Here is a 14,597-nt window from a genome sequence, read left to right on the forward strand (position 1 = left end):
CTCTCTCTCCCTATCTCTCTCTCTCTCTATAGTCTTGTGTTAACATGTATCCTGGTCCATTATTTCAGTGTCACGACCTATATCAATATGAAGTTAATGAATCACACACCCCCATCACAAAATGGATCACTGTGAGCTATTATCTTGTTACTTCTAAACGCCCTTTAGAAATATCCCATCCAAACATTTCTCTTTGCCAGTGTATTTCAATGTAAAAAATTTGATTAGTGAATTGTTTGCTATAATAATTAACCATCAGCCTAAGTTCTGATGTAATCTAACAACCACAGCTTTGACACAGATACTGTACCAACAGACTCAATGTAATACAAACAGAGCAATGTACACAACGCATCATAGAGTATGCTGCAGGATTATATGAAGGCTATGAAAATGCAATACCATTTTAATCAGGGCAATGTTTTTCTTCTGAGAAGGGCTTCTGAATTAAGACAGCAAAAAAAAAAAACACTGCATAAATAGGAAGCAAAATTCTAAACTTCCACCGCTAAGTAAAATTGATTCTCTTTTAGCGCCAAAGCATTATCCGCAGCCCAGAACATCATATCATGCATAAATCAGACCCGGTGGCATTTTACAGCCAGTGAGAATATCAGAGGCAGTGGAAATCCATCAAGAGTAATGGTATTGGTGTTTGCCTACAGGGCGACTGCCTTTGTGTGAGCTCCTAACAAGAAGCTTAAGATATGAAATCAGGGTCCCTCTTGTTCAGTTACAGGAAAGTGAGTCCAATAAAACAGCGGCGTCTCTGCGCTCTATTTCATGGTAATTACATTTACTCTTTTTTTCTCTCTGTAACTAGGTGAATCAGAATTACAATGGCTATTTGTTTCTCCAACAGGTGTTCCTACTTTTTAAGGGATGTGTTGTTGCACACAGACCCCATCATGCATATCAGTTTCAAACAGTACCTTTTTTACATCTTAAAAAAAAAAAAAAAAAATCTTGATACATCTAAGATCCAGGTATTCATTTTTACAGAGACTGAATGGGGAAAAAAGCAGTTCTCGTGTTTTTTCTTTTTGTTGTTGTTTTGTTTTGGTTTCTTTTTTTTTTGCTTTGTACTTTTTTCATTTCATAAAACAATGATTGTTCAGTAAGACATCCTGGAGGGATTTTTGTAAACCCTTCTGTAAATACAGCCTTAGATATAATTATGATGCTGTTACATTGAGTAGAACTCGGTCCCAAAACAAACCACACCACTAACAAATCTGAGTATCGCCAGCTCTGGATGGATAACAGTCTTTAAAGCATTGAGCGTAGTTTTTATTTCATTTTTTTTAACTACCTACTGTACAACTCCAGAATCCAGACTTTCCCCATACACATATAGGCTATTATGTTTAAATTGGTTTGCATTATACTCTTTTCATGTTATTAACTTCTTTCCAAGAGAAAATTGTCCCCAACAAATCAATGTTTAATTATCCTCTAGATTCAATCTCACAAACGTTGGGATTTTAAGCATACAATAGGACACGTGGTATCGAAGTGTGCTCTTTTTAATGTATTTTAGATTTGAAATATCTGAGAACAAAACTATGTTTTTACTAAAATATTTTCTTACTGAAGAAGAACGCACATTTTTATACCTGAAAAGTTGTGCTCATTATAAAGCGTCGTAGCAGTTGTGAACTCAGTTGATCAGGGCAGAAACATCAGCTGATATCTTCACTGGCTGCCATGCTAGAGGTAGTCAGTTAGCTTGCCACTTTAATTATCTAGTATAGTCTTTTTTTAATCATTAGGGCTGGGTCATCATAATAGTCATAAAATCATAATGGTAACTACACACTGAAGTAGTTTCATGGTGTAGACTTCCTTCAACACACGACCAAGATGTCCTATAACTTCACATGTTAAGTGATTGATTGGTATTCCTGTGGAAAGGAGTGGGTTTATAAAAACATTGAGAAGACAAATCCATTTGAACTTCAACCCTCTTTGTTCAAAACATTTCTGTTCAAAGTTGTGATGTGCACCACGGTGTCCTATGATTTAACATGCTTAGTGATTGATTGCTATTCCTGGGGAAAGGAGTGGGTTTAAAAAAACATTGAGAAGACAGATTCAGTTGAACTTCAACCTTCCTTGTTCAAAACATTTCTGTTCAAAGTTGCGATGCACTCCTTCCCTCAGCTGGAATGGAAGCTCTGCAGGGCAGGTTCGTCCCTGGACTAGTTAATTCTAATTAGCAATCAGGCCAGCAGTGAAACGTACATCATGAAACCAAGAGCCACAGGCCCAGGCAGCATCAGCACCAAGTACGCCACGTGAGCCATTCTCAGCCCGTCTGCTTAAACGAATGCGCTGTGATCTTGTCGGGACACATTATTTTTGCCCTTGTTGTTGTTTGCTGAGAAAAAAAAAAAGCTCAGTCTAATGATTGTTCAGCTGTAATTAAGAACAAGAAGCATTAACAGAAGCTGCTCGTTGTTTTTTTTTTTTATCAGTCAATTAAGCAGGAAAACATGATTTCAGAGACAATACACATAATTTGAGACATTTGGCAGTGGGTTTAATATGTAGGCTTGCTTGGATTATTCTTAATTTTTTTTTTTTTGGCACAGCCACCCACATGGGCTTCAGATCCCTCCCTGTGAGAATGCATTGTACTGTTGTGGTATATGCACTGCAGAGTGAGCCCTCCCTGTGAGAATGCATTGTACTGTTGTGGTATATGCACTGCAAAGTGAGCCCTCCCTGTGAGAATGCATTGTACTGCTGTGGTATATGCACTGCAAAGTGAGCCCTCCCTGTGAGAATGCATTGTACTGTTGTGGTATATGCACTGCAGAGTGAGCCCTCCCTGTGAGAATGCATTGTACTGTTGTGGTATATGCACTGCAAAGTGAGCCCTCCCTGTGAGAATGCATTGTACTGTTGTGGTATATGCACTGCAAAGTGAGCCCTCCCTGTGAGAATGCATTGTACTGTTGTGGTATATGCACTGCAAAGTGAGCCCTCCCTGTGAGAATGCATTGTACTGTTGTGGTATATGCACTACAAAGTGAGCCCTCCCTGTGAGAATGCATTGTACTGTTGTGGTATATGCACTGCAAAGTGCGCGGTAAGTATTCTCCCGCTTGTGCATGGTATAAACCGTGTTTTTATTCGTTTATTTTATTTTATCTTATTTTACTGCAGCAGACCCAGCCACAGCCCAGGGTGTGAGTCGTTACCACCTGCTGCATGCGTAAGAGAGATTCAGTATGACTGCACTGTGGGGGAAGATCAGTTGGTATCGAGCGTAAGAAGCTGATTCGCTCGTCAGCCTAACGGGGTGGCGCTGGCCTCAGGGTGGCACTGGCCTCAGGGTGGCACTGACCTCAGGGTGGCGCTGCCCCCTGGGTGGCACTGGCCTCAGGGTGGCGCTGGCCTCAGGGTGGCACTGGCCTCAGGGTGGCACTGACCTCAGGGTGGCGCTGGCCTCAGGGTGGCACTGGCCTCAGGGTGGCGCTGGCCTCAGGGTGGCACTGGTCTCAGGGTGGCGCTGGCCACAGGGTGGCGCTGCCCCCGGGGTGGCGCTGGTCTCGGACCGAGGCGCTGACGGATGTGCCCGCACATCGCACGCAGTTCTGAGGCGTCCCTCACGCGGACCCGCGAGGTCCATCACTCATGCAGGTGTGGTGGCGTCTGGGTGAGCGCCACTGCTGGGGAGAGAGCAGAGAAACTCTCCAGCTCGATCCATCAGCTCTGAAACAGGCTGCAAGGAGCCAACCAGTGCAGACAATCCTCCTTTAGATCTTGTCGATGGCGCGAACTGCTGAGATCTTACTGTTGCAGAAGATTCTATCATTGGGGACTTCATATATCTATGCACACTAATAACTCCTCTCATTTCATATCTGATACTGTATGCGTATGGCAATCATAAACTGTTGCACAGTATTATGTGTATGTCATGAGCAATGCTGATTTGCCCTGTAGTGTTGCATCGTACATTTGCACAGATGTAATCAGAGTTTAGGACAAAAGGGGATTACAGACAAAACGCACCGCAGTCTGGACTCGCTCCAGCAGTGCTACACGTAGCACAGTCACTCCTATTTCACAGGGAATGTATTTATTTGAACAAGGAGCGGGTAAAAAATATGAACGCAGTTGGTTATTCCTCTAAGTGTAAGCGTAGGTGGGGAGCCACCTGTGCATGGTTTGCAGAACAGGATGTATTTTAACTTTTTTACTTCGTTGTAACTTTCCCTTGGCTCTGGCTAATATGTTTTGACAGAACTGTTTCTGTGCGACAAAAATGTTTCACATCAGTTGTCACATTGTAAAACCACTGCCGATGCTGTTTATGATGTTAAATGATATAAATTTAGAACGTTGAGCAGTTTTGATCATGTTCATAATGTGCTTATATGATAAAATGATATGCCCAATGCTAATCATTTTCTTGACTAAACTGTGCTGAGTGCTCAGATTATCTACAAACTAGATAGTGTCTATCACCTTATCAAGCCTGGTCTCAAAAAATCCCTCTGCCTCTGCGAGATGACCTGGCAGGCTATTCCACACACTGACCACTCTCGGCGTGAAACAATTATTCCTAATGTCTGTACAGAATTTACTTTTTGCCAATTTCCATTCATGTCCCCTCGTTCTGCAAGCCTTGGGGCTGCTCAGTGACCAGGCCCGCACTGTAAGGGGGCTCATGGCTCCTGGTTTATTTGCTTATCAGCAGCATGGATCTGGAAGTGAACAGGATTTGAATAGGCGTACGCCTGGCATGTGGTCCATGTCTTGAGGTGGACAATACCATCCACCACGGGACGCAAACAGAGCTCACTGAATCAGACGGCAGTCCCTTTTATTGCATCACTACAAAAATCTACACTCAGTTTTTGAGTACGTTTGTATGCTTTGTTAGGTTACCCTGTGTGAAAATGCAAAAGAGCACTGAACAGCTGTGTGGGTTTAAAAAAGAAATTTATTTTCAGTCCGCTCCGTGCCATTGATACAGCCATCTATGTCATGCCACGCTCTGTTATGTTAAAATATTCGCCGCATGTGTCAGGTCAGCCCACAGAGCAGACTTTGTGAGAGTAGAGTTGCTTAATATAGTATTTATGGGCTAGCTCCCTGCACTAACAGTGTCCTAGTAAACTCTGCAATCCCACACTGTGTGCTGCTGATTCCTGACGCAAGTGCTTTAAATGGGGAACAAAAAAAAATCAGAGTTATCGTCAGAACGTAGACTAGAATCCTTTCAATAAGCTTGCTAGGATTCAGGTTTATTCATTGATACACACAAATTACTCTAGCGTCGAATCACCTTTTGAAATAACGCCATTAAGTTCATTTTAAATAGAGGAGTGCCTTGCCAACCTCAGGTTTGTGATCCACAGTTTTCTTTGCATGCCATTTTTGACAGTTTCACCAGCAGGGCGCTTCTATCCAGTGTAATTCACACACACACACACACACACACACACACCATTTGTCTAAATCTGTAAAAGACAGTTTTCCTGCATGGATGTGATCTGTGTCCCATATGTGCCCACATATGTTGGTATGTAAAAAGCAGCCGTCACAAGAAAATATGCATGCCAGCATCGCCTGATGAAATTAAAAAATGGCTGTAAAGATTTTATTTAGCAAGAACAGCACTGGAGACGGTTACGCTGAGAAATCAACCTTACATTCATTTAGCCTTGAACTGTATAAGGGAGCAGTTATTTGTTGTTTGAAGGTACAGTGCTTTGAGAGCTTTTACCGGCATACATTTTACTTACCTTCTGTGTGGACTACACTTATGAAATGAAAAATAGCCTCCGGTACATTTGAACTGAAGTTTTAAATTCTGTGAAAATATATTTATTATACTATATATCAAATGTATTATGATATATTGATAGTATACTGTTTTTGCTAAATCTAGTCAACGCATCAGCTCACTGAACATGAAGTGAAGGAACAAGTTATGGTGGTGTTTCCTTGACAAGTAACTGTAATAAATACGCTGTTTATAAAATATGCTAATTGCTGAATGATGATCAAAACTATAATTTATGCTGCATTATGCAACAATACACAAAAATCTCCACAATCTATCCAATCTATATTGAGTTGAGATGTCCATAAGAGGAGAGCCAGAAGTGGGTAAATACCAAATTATGTATGGTAAAGTAGTTATACATCTAAGAAAGCAGTAGATGCACTGATCTGAACATTTTCCATGTTCAACAAAAGAATAGGCTCCTCACCTGCACATTAATGACTTGCTTATGTTCCATGTACCATTAAAGAAAAATGGTGCCCACTTTTGTATGGCATTCACTAATAACAAAATGGATGTGTTACCAAAATAAATCAATGCAATGCAGAATGCATTCAGTTAATGGCAGACCATTACTAAACACTCTCAGCAAACTGAGAATAAAATGCAGTGTGATACACACTCATGCCTTAAATTTACATATGCATTGCATCTTGCTGACAGTATGCACTTTATAAGATTACTATAGAAATTGCAGCTCTAAATGTCCCATGGTTGTTTATGTGTTTATTTATTTTCCCCCAAGTCAAGGATATCCTTATGAAAGTTTTCTCTCATGTAATGGCACATCATTGACTAAACCCACAAACCATTATGTGTATGTTCTAATGTCAACCTAGATTCCGTATTTGATTGCCGTCTTTGTACTTTCTTTTGAAATTGTCACCATAGTTACTTCATCAGGAGGCGTTCGTGTTCGTTCTTCATTCTCATTTTTCATACCCAGCATACAGCTAGGAGCTTAGATGCTGACCTGAGAACAATTTATTCAGAGTAATAATTTCACATGAGCAGATCCCTGCACTGCAATTGGATTTCAGGAATTGGCAGAGCGCCGTGTGTCTATATAAAGAAACGGGTCTTTGGGCAGGAGAACGCATCATGGATTTTCTCGTAGGGGACAAACTCAGTCAAGGTTGCCTAATGTTGTGGTCTGGTAAGAAACGTATTTATTTTAAGGATACATTCACAGCTTTGGGCATCAATATTTTAAAGTACTGAACAAAGTATTTGAAAGATATTATGTAGATGATTTATTTTATTTTTGTGGAGGATAGGGGGACTAATAACTTGATAGCTGGTAGTGGGAGTGGCATGACACCCATTTCCATGAGTTATGGATTTGTGGTTATTCGTGTCTATAAATTAGTTAAGCTAGAGGTATATGTATATCATGTATGCCTTAAAATGCATTCTTAATTAAATTACTAAATTAAAGGTTTAAAAAAGAGCATATCCGCACCTCACGCCACCTCACCCCACCCCATCCAACCCCACCCCAGCCCACCCCATCCAACCCAACCTCACCCCACCCCAGCCCACCTCATCCAACCTCACTCCATCCCACCCATCCCTCTTGACCACTGCATTTTTATCTCCTGGTTACGTCCCTGAATATACCCATGAGACTGGACTTTTAAAAAACTTTTTTTTAACACTACCTCACAGAAACACCATTGTGTGTGAAGAATAAATAAAATACATGAGTCATCCCACACGCGTCAGAAACACGCCCCAGGCAGCAGACCTCGGGCCCCGGGCCATGGGTACAATCAGAGCAGGGAGTCTAAGCAGACTAAGGGAAATGCATATAGATTAATCCTGACACCAAAGGAAGCTGTGTGTGATTCATTAATGATTATACTTCACATGGAAACAATGACTGATATCCACTGACATGAAATGTATTGGGTAGATGAAAGGGAGACAAATTTCAAATGATGGCTGTTCGATGCGATAAGTGACGTTTGATCACAAAGTTAAGAGGTCTATGACAATGAGTCATGTCAAGTTAGCGACATTCAGAAACCGACTTGCACCACCGTTGTAGAGTCTGTCTAGTGGTGGTTTGATGTCTTCTCTTTTCCAAGGCCACAGGTGTGCTGCAGTCAGTTTCTTGCACGCACATTTAATTGATATGTCTGCCGTATACTTTAACAACATGTTTTTTCTTTGATGGATTTCACTTTTTTTCATTCATTTTGAAGTGACTGTATACGTGTTTATGAAACTTAAAAAGCTTTTGTTCCCCAAACACACATCCATTACTGGGACTGGAGGGCAGAGGGAAACTCAGACTCGCTTCCTTCGGTGATAAATTCCTGTGGAGGAGCTCGGAGCCCTTCCCCTAGCCTCCCAACACCACTTATCAGACCACCGGGAAAGCCAGATTTGAGAAAAGCTGTAAACTCCTGTTATACCCGGTTTATCTGACAATCTATCTAGTATCAGCACATGGGGATAATGGATAAATGTGGCTTATTTATTTAGTTATTTATTTATTAATGTACAAAAATGTGGACAATAATCCAAACAAAGAAAAGAAAAAGAAAATCCAATTGACAGGTTGGTTGACCTTCAGACTGGCCGAATGTGTTATGTATTTATCATTATTCAGGTTCTTCGCTGAGCCCCTTTATCCAGAGCAGGTCCCACAGCACCTGGGCTCACGCCATCTCACCGTGTCTTTAGAATATGACTGCCCCCACCCAGGAGGAAGGGCAATGCCCCCGCTGGCAAACAGATCCGATGGTCTTCGGATTATAAACCGGGTTCCTCGTGCGTGACGCCCTGACGCTGCCCACAGCGTACAGCCCAGACTGTAGGGTCCGACAGTCAAGTGCAATTACACATGTTCCGCACTCATCGCAATCAAATCAATGCACATCGGCCACAGAGCTTCGCATGTCTGTAATTAATATGTCAGACCTCTCTGCCGTTAGACACATAGCAGGTTATTATTGATGTTTCACATGCTGATTATTGCACAGAAGTGTGATTAATTTCATGCAAATGAATAATCATGTGTTCCCTGATTGCCTTATGGTAAATCAATATATTCCTGACTGCGTAATGTGTAATGGTAAGCATAAATGTGCCTGGGCTGAACGAATGGAAATCTTTGTCCGTTACATTCTCAGACTCAAGTGACAGTACTGAGGATATACGAGACTGCTACTTTCTTAGGATTAGTTTTTTTGATTATAATAACTATTATTATTCAATTGAAATACATGAGTTCTATTTACACGTGTTCAACAATGTGGTATTTCAACTCTCATGGGATTTTTTTTCCTGATAGACATTGACAATGAGTGACATTCACCTGTCACTGATCTCTGAACAATTCATGTTGTGCAAATACACAATAAACGATGTAGCTGCAAACTAGCAAAGTTTCTGAGCAACAGAATCGGAGAGAGCGCTTTGATTCCAGTTCAGAAGCTGCAGGAGGCCTCCTTTCTGGATCTAACAATGAAAGGGGACATAATGTGGCACAACTCGAATTCTCACACAAAATGATGTTTAGCAAACAAACAAGGCAGATCCTAGCAGGAGAGCTTCCTGTGGAGAAGGATTCATAATTAGCAATGTTTTATTTTACTTTAGTTTTTTGTTTTCCGTTTTTTCTCTCAAAGCTTTGACATGCTTATCTCGGAGGCCTGAAGCTTTCCGCAGTGCTACCTGGGTTTGCTGTCGCTAACGTCATCGTCGTTATGTAAAGCCCCGTTAAGCCGGATGGAGTCTGTACGAGAGGCTTGTTAGCATTCGCTGCGTCGATGCCAATCCCGCTTGTCCCCGTCGGAGCATTAGGATGCAGAACGCTGTGCAGCGTTTGGCCGTGGAAACAGATCCCCAGACCGACGATAACCAGGGCCCTATGATGGATACGTTTGGGATGACTACGAAAAGACAATTGATCAAGTCAGAATATTCACCCGTCCAGAAGATTGCAAACTAGAATGTGCGTGTGTGTGTGTGTGTGTATGTGTGTGTGTGTGTTTGACTTGATAATAAACACAGTCGTGTTTCTCATTTGAATTCTGCCTGCTCCGCACATTTTGAGTGTGATTTATGACTTTGGCATTACATTTATTTTTATATTTAATTATTTCTTTGAAGGATCCGAAACAGCAGCACGACTCTGACAATGCCTTTTATCATTCATGTGCTTTGTTAGGTAGTGGCACCCAATATGTCCGCTGCTCCACTACTCTCTTTTAGAAGTATAAACTGGGAAAGTGAAATCACTCAAATCTGTCCTAATGATGTTGTTTCGCCATTTTACGACAAAAATCAATCAGGTTTGAAATTATATTTCTTATTGTAGGTCGTTTTGGATAAAAGCCTCTGCCAAATAAATGTTATGTAATTATATGCCGTATTTATTATTATTATTTGTGTTGTTGTTGGTCTAAAATATATGCTCCGATGGCTTTTTTATTAATGAGGAATTGAATCAAGCATGTTTCAGAACCCTAACCGTTACATCACAGAGCTACGCCAGTCGTACGCACACAAGCACCCGGATGAGGCTTTCAGTGGGGCAAAGTGGCATGTCACAATCTGTGAGAGGGGAAAGGGTGAATATTTATGCACGGTATCTATGCAGAGATGGTAATTTGTGGAGGTCAAAAAACACACAGAGCAGGACAGTCTCAGTTTGCCTTGCGGAACTGTCACGACGAGCTAGTGGGAGGGAGCTGGTTCTCCGCTGGACGGTGATGAGAGGGGACGTGGGGCACGGTAAGTAAATATTCGATGAGTGCGATGACGACTAATCTCCATGAATTAGACTCAGCTAAAATAAATGTTGTTCAAGGCGATTCCCTGTCAGAGTAGAAGGGGGGAGACAGTTGGGGAATTATATGGGGGCACTGTGGAGGTCAAGTCCACGAAGCCAAGAGCAGGCTGAGGATTAAAATGGACGCACCATGTTTAAAAGGTCTGGGAAAATGCAAAAAACCTGTGATTTTTTTTAAATTTATTTATTTATTTGCTGATGTGGTGTCTCAGTGGGTTTCCATGCATAAATGGCTCAAACTATTTTAAAATAAGTCTTGCAAAAAAAATGATAAAATAAATTGTAGAAAAGCCTTGGCTAAACGCCAGGTTTTCAGTGTTTGGGATGAGCTGGAGTCAGAGTTACTGCAAGTCTTAAGACCCAAAGACCAGAAAAATCCTCTCTATTAAGCCGGTGATAATTAAATAGCTTTCAAGCTGAGATATGCAGAATCAAATCCCTTCTTTATTTAAGGGTAATGTCTGGAGTTTGAGACTGCAGTCTAGTCTAAAGTTTGTGTATATTAGCTTGGTGTTACAATGTTATTACACATTGAATAATCTGAAGGTTTAACTATATGATGGTAAAGCCTAGTTTCCTAAATTATGTTGCTTTCTTTTGTGTTGTTCAATAGTCTAATGTTGGTGCTACTGTAGGAAATAGTTTTTTTTTTTTTTTCAAACTAAGCACGTAAAAGTCTAATTCCACACATTGTGACAGCCATTCCTCAAAAATTCTAACGCACTGGCAGTAGTTTTACTTGTACACTAACCTTAGCTTGTTTGTAGCACTTTGGATGGTATTTGGATTAGCTTTGCAGTCCATGACAAAGGACATCTCGATGTGCTATAGCTCACTCTTGGTGCTTGGACCCCAACATTGCTGCTTGCAGCTATCATTATTATTATTATTATTACGTGCAGTGTATCTAGCAGAAAGTCATGACCTTTAGTGAGCAGAAGAGTTGAAGGGGATCATTAAAATAGTAAGGCCAGTTACACAAGAGTATGCACTCAAATGCACTCAGATATTGAATACTGCTAGTAGCTGATTTGATGCTTAGCTACAAAAATGTGCTTGAGGGTTGGTTAAATTAGCTATCATTGTCTGTCTGGCTCAAATGGCTCTGTCTTGCAGGCAAAGATTGCTGAAATCCAGATTCTAACTTTCTTAGTTCCATCCTGGATTTCTATTCACCTGTCCCTACCCACCCAATCAACGGTTTTCCAGAGCCTTTGACAATGTAAATAACTTTTACATTGCACAACATGGCATTCATTTAGCTGATGCTTTCACCCAGTATCGCCTTGCGAAACAAGAATTGATGTTGATATAGATAATGTCGATGTCTAGACACCGTACATGTCTAGACACACCTGTCTCGGACATAGCACCTCAGGACATTCTTGCTTTTTCCATAACATACAATATTAAAGAGGTCTGTCTCCACTACGAAAACTTCTGCAACTGTCCCGAGGCCTTCTTTACTGTTAAAAATAAAAAAACTTATTTTGTTGTGTGTTTCACAAACCAAGGCCCAGAATGTTCCGTCCCAGCGATCTGCATGAAGGGCATTCCGAACTGCTGCTTGGCCTCATTATAACAATGTGTGGGATACCTTTTTACAGTTGTCAGTTTAGGAAAATAATTTGTATCATGAGCCCCCTCCCAGCAAAGGAACTGTCACTTTGATGAAAACATCGCCTTGATCCAACTCTGCCTACAGTAAGGCACAGCGTTTTAAATCAGCCTCATCTGACAGCACCCACAATTAAAATTAGGATTATAAACTATGCACATTTTATAAATAATAACAATGTATCAACATTGTAATGTTTAATTGTGAATGTGTACTGAAAAACTATTCTGCATATAATCTTGGAAAAACAGAAATAAATTCAAACTTACATTCTGACTGTTTTAGGCTGCATGCATTGCAAATGTAATATATGTATGTGTATTTAGGCATGCATAATAATGATTTATGTAATAATATTTAAGCAGTAAAATCTTCTCATGATGATGATGTAGCTTGCTTCCAGGCACTGCCCTAGAGAGAGAGAAAGAGAGAACGAGAGACAGGGAGCGAGAGAGAGCGAGAGAAAGAGAGAGAGGTTTGCTGTGGCTTCTCTCTTTCAAGTATTGTAGGTATTGCCCTTCTAGGTCAGAGGAGGAATGCCATTAAAAATCAATGAGGTGACAGAACTAAAGAAAACACCAAGGAATGAGTACTGTGGTGACAAAATTATGATATTAAAACAACATTATTGATTAGGACTGGCTTAAATAAATGGAGATAAAGCATGCTTATTCAAACCCGGTATTTGAACAGGAATGGGTCAGAGTGAAGATGGGACTCGGGTCAGGCTGTTTACTGAAACGTCTGACGAGCTCATTTCGGCAGCTGAAGTAACGCTCGCCGCAGCGGCGGCGGGTGATCTGCTCGCCAGGCCTGCGGTGGTATGGCAGGGACTGCTGCGCGCATCACATCCAGACCCGAGCAAACGATTCGCGCTGACCTGGACAGGATGGATTGTGATTATACCTGAGGTGGCCCGGGCGCTGAGGATGAAGACTGTTACAGCGTTTGGGAGGGACAGCTGGGAAACGCCACTCTGCGGCAGGGATTCAGCAATCCAGGGAGAGAGGGGACTCATGTGGGGGGGGGGTTGTTAGCATTGCTGACCTGCTAAAGGTAGTTTCCAGATTGGATTAAAGATGACACCGCTTTCAGGGAGGGACGCCGGCTGGCTCACTGGCTCCCGTGACAGATGGCTTTATGGCGGTGTGGGCGTTGGCTCAGGAGGCCAGCGGCGTGGTCCAGCGGTTAGAGCAGGGGTGCACAACAAGGGCCAATCCATTTCGGGATTTTGTGCCAACATTTATTGAATTGGCCCAATCATGTCTTGATCTGACATGAGTAGAAGCACCAGCTACAGCCGCAGACTGCAAGTGTATCCTAGAGATTTCACTGTGCTCAAGCACAGGAGTGAAGCAGCGTAGTTTATAGAGCTGTAAGAAATGGTAATCGGTGGGAACAAAAACCAGCACACAGACCGGCCCTCCAGGACCGGAGTTGTGCACCCCTGGGTTAGAGACCCGGCCGTGAGACTAAGGGATCCCGGGCAGAAACCATCTCTACACTGCTCTTCTGATACGTCTCTGGATCTTACACCAAAATTAGCTTCGGTAAAAATCATGTTCCATCATTACATTTTTCTTTTGACAAAAGAACTTCACTGTCTATGAATGAGCATCCATATTATGGCTTGCATTATGTGATTTTTTCTTTTAAGAAATACATTTTTACAAAACTACCATCTAACCATACCAATAACTAATGGGCTTTAAGTACTGTTACAGGCAAAATAAATAAATAAATACAAAAGAAATAAATATAAACTTCAAACTTAAAAAAAAAAAAAAAAAACACTAAAAGTTTAAGTTTGTTTAATGTAGGTTTTTCTTTACTGTTAACGGGGAATAAAGCAATAGGAAGAATTGCAGCGCACTTTTAATTAAAACATCCACCAAACTTATAGCCTCTAGTGCAATGTAAAGTATTACCACACATTAAATATAGCTGTGGTTACCTATGGCCTGACAGGAGCCCCAGGCAAGCGTTATTTTCTTTAGTACATTTTCTTTTTTTCTCCACTGTGACAACAGAATGTCTTAACAAATTGAGGATGTAAGCCTCTGAGGTGTTTTATGAATGCAGATAATTTATATGCCAAGGGCCAAGACCGGGGCCATCACATGGTCCACCCCTGCACCTCGCACGAACGGGTTTCATTTGGCAGATTAAAGTTCACTTACTATACTGTATATATATATGTGTCTCAGTAGTAGTAGCTTCCTGCAAGCTGTTTCAGTGCTGGGTATTGTAGTCTTTCCTATGAGGAGGTGATGATTCCAAATACATTTTATCAACTTGTTAATATTAACTTCACAGTTCTGACCCAAACGGTCAGTTTAGATGGGGATCTGCACAGAAAGTGCACTGAA

The sequence above is a fragment of the Anguilla anguilla genome, chromosome 5 (assembly GCF_013347855.1).
Source record: "Anguilla anguilla isolate fAngAng1 chromosome 5, fAngAng1.pri, whole genome shotgun sequence".
NCBI lineage: Eukaryota > Metazoa > Chordata > Actinopteri > Anguilliformes > Anguillidae > Anguilla > Anguilla anguilla.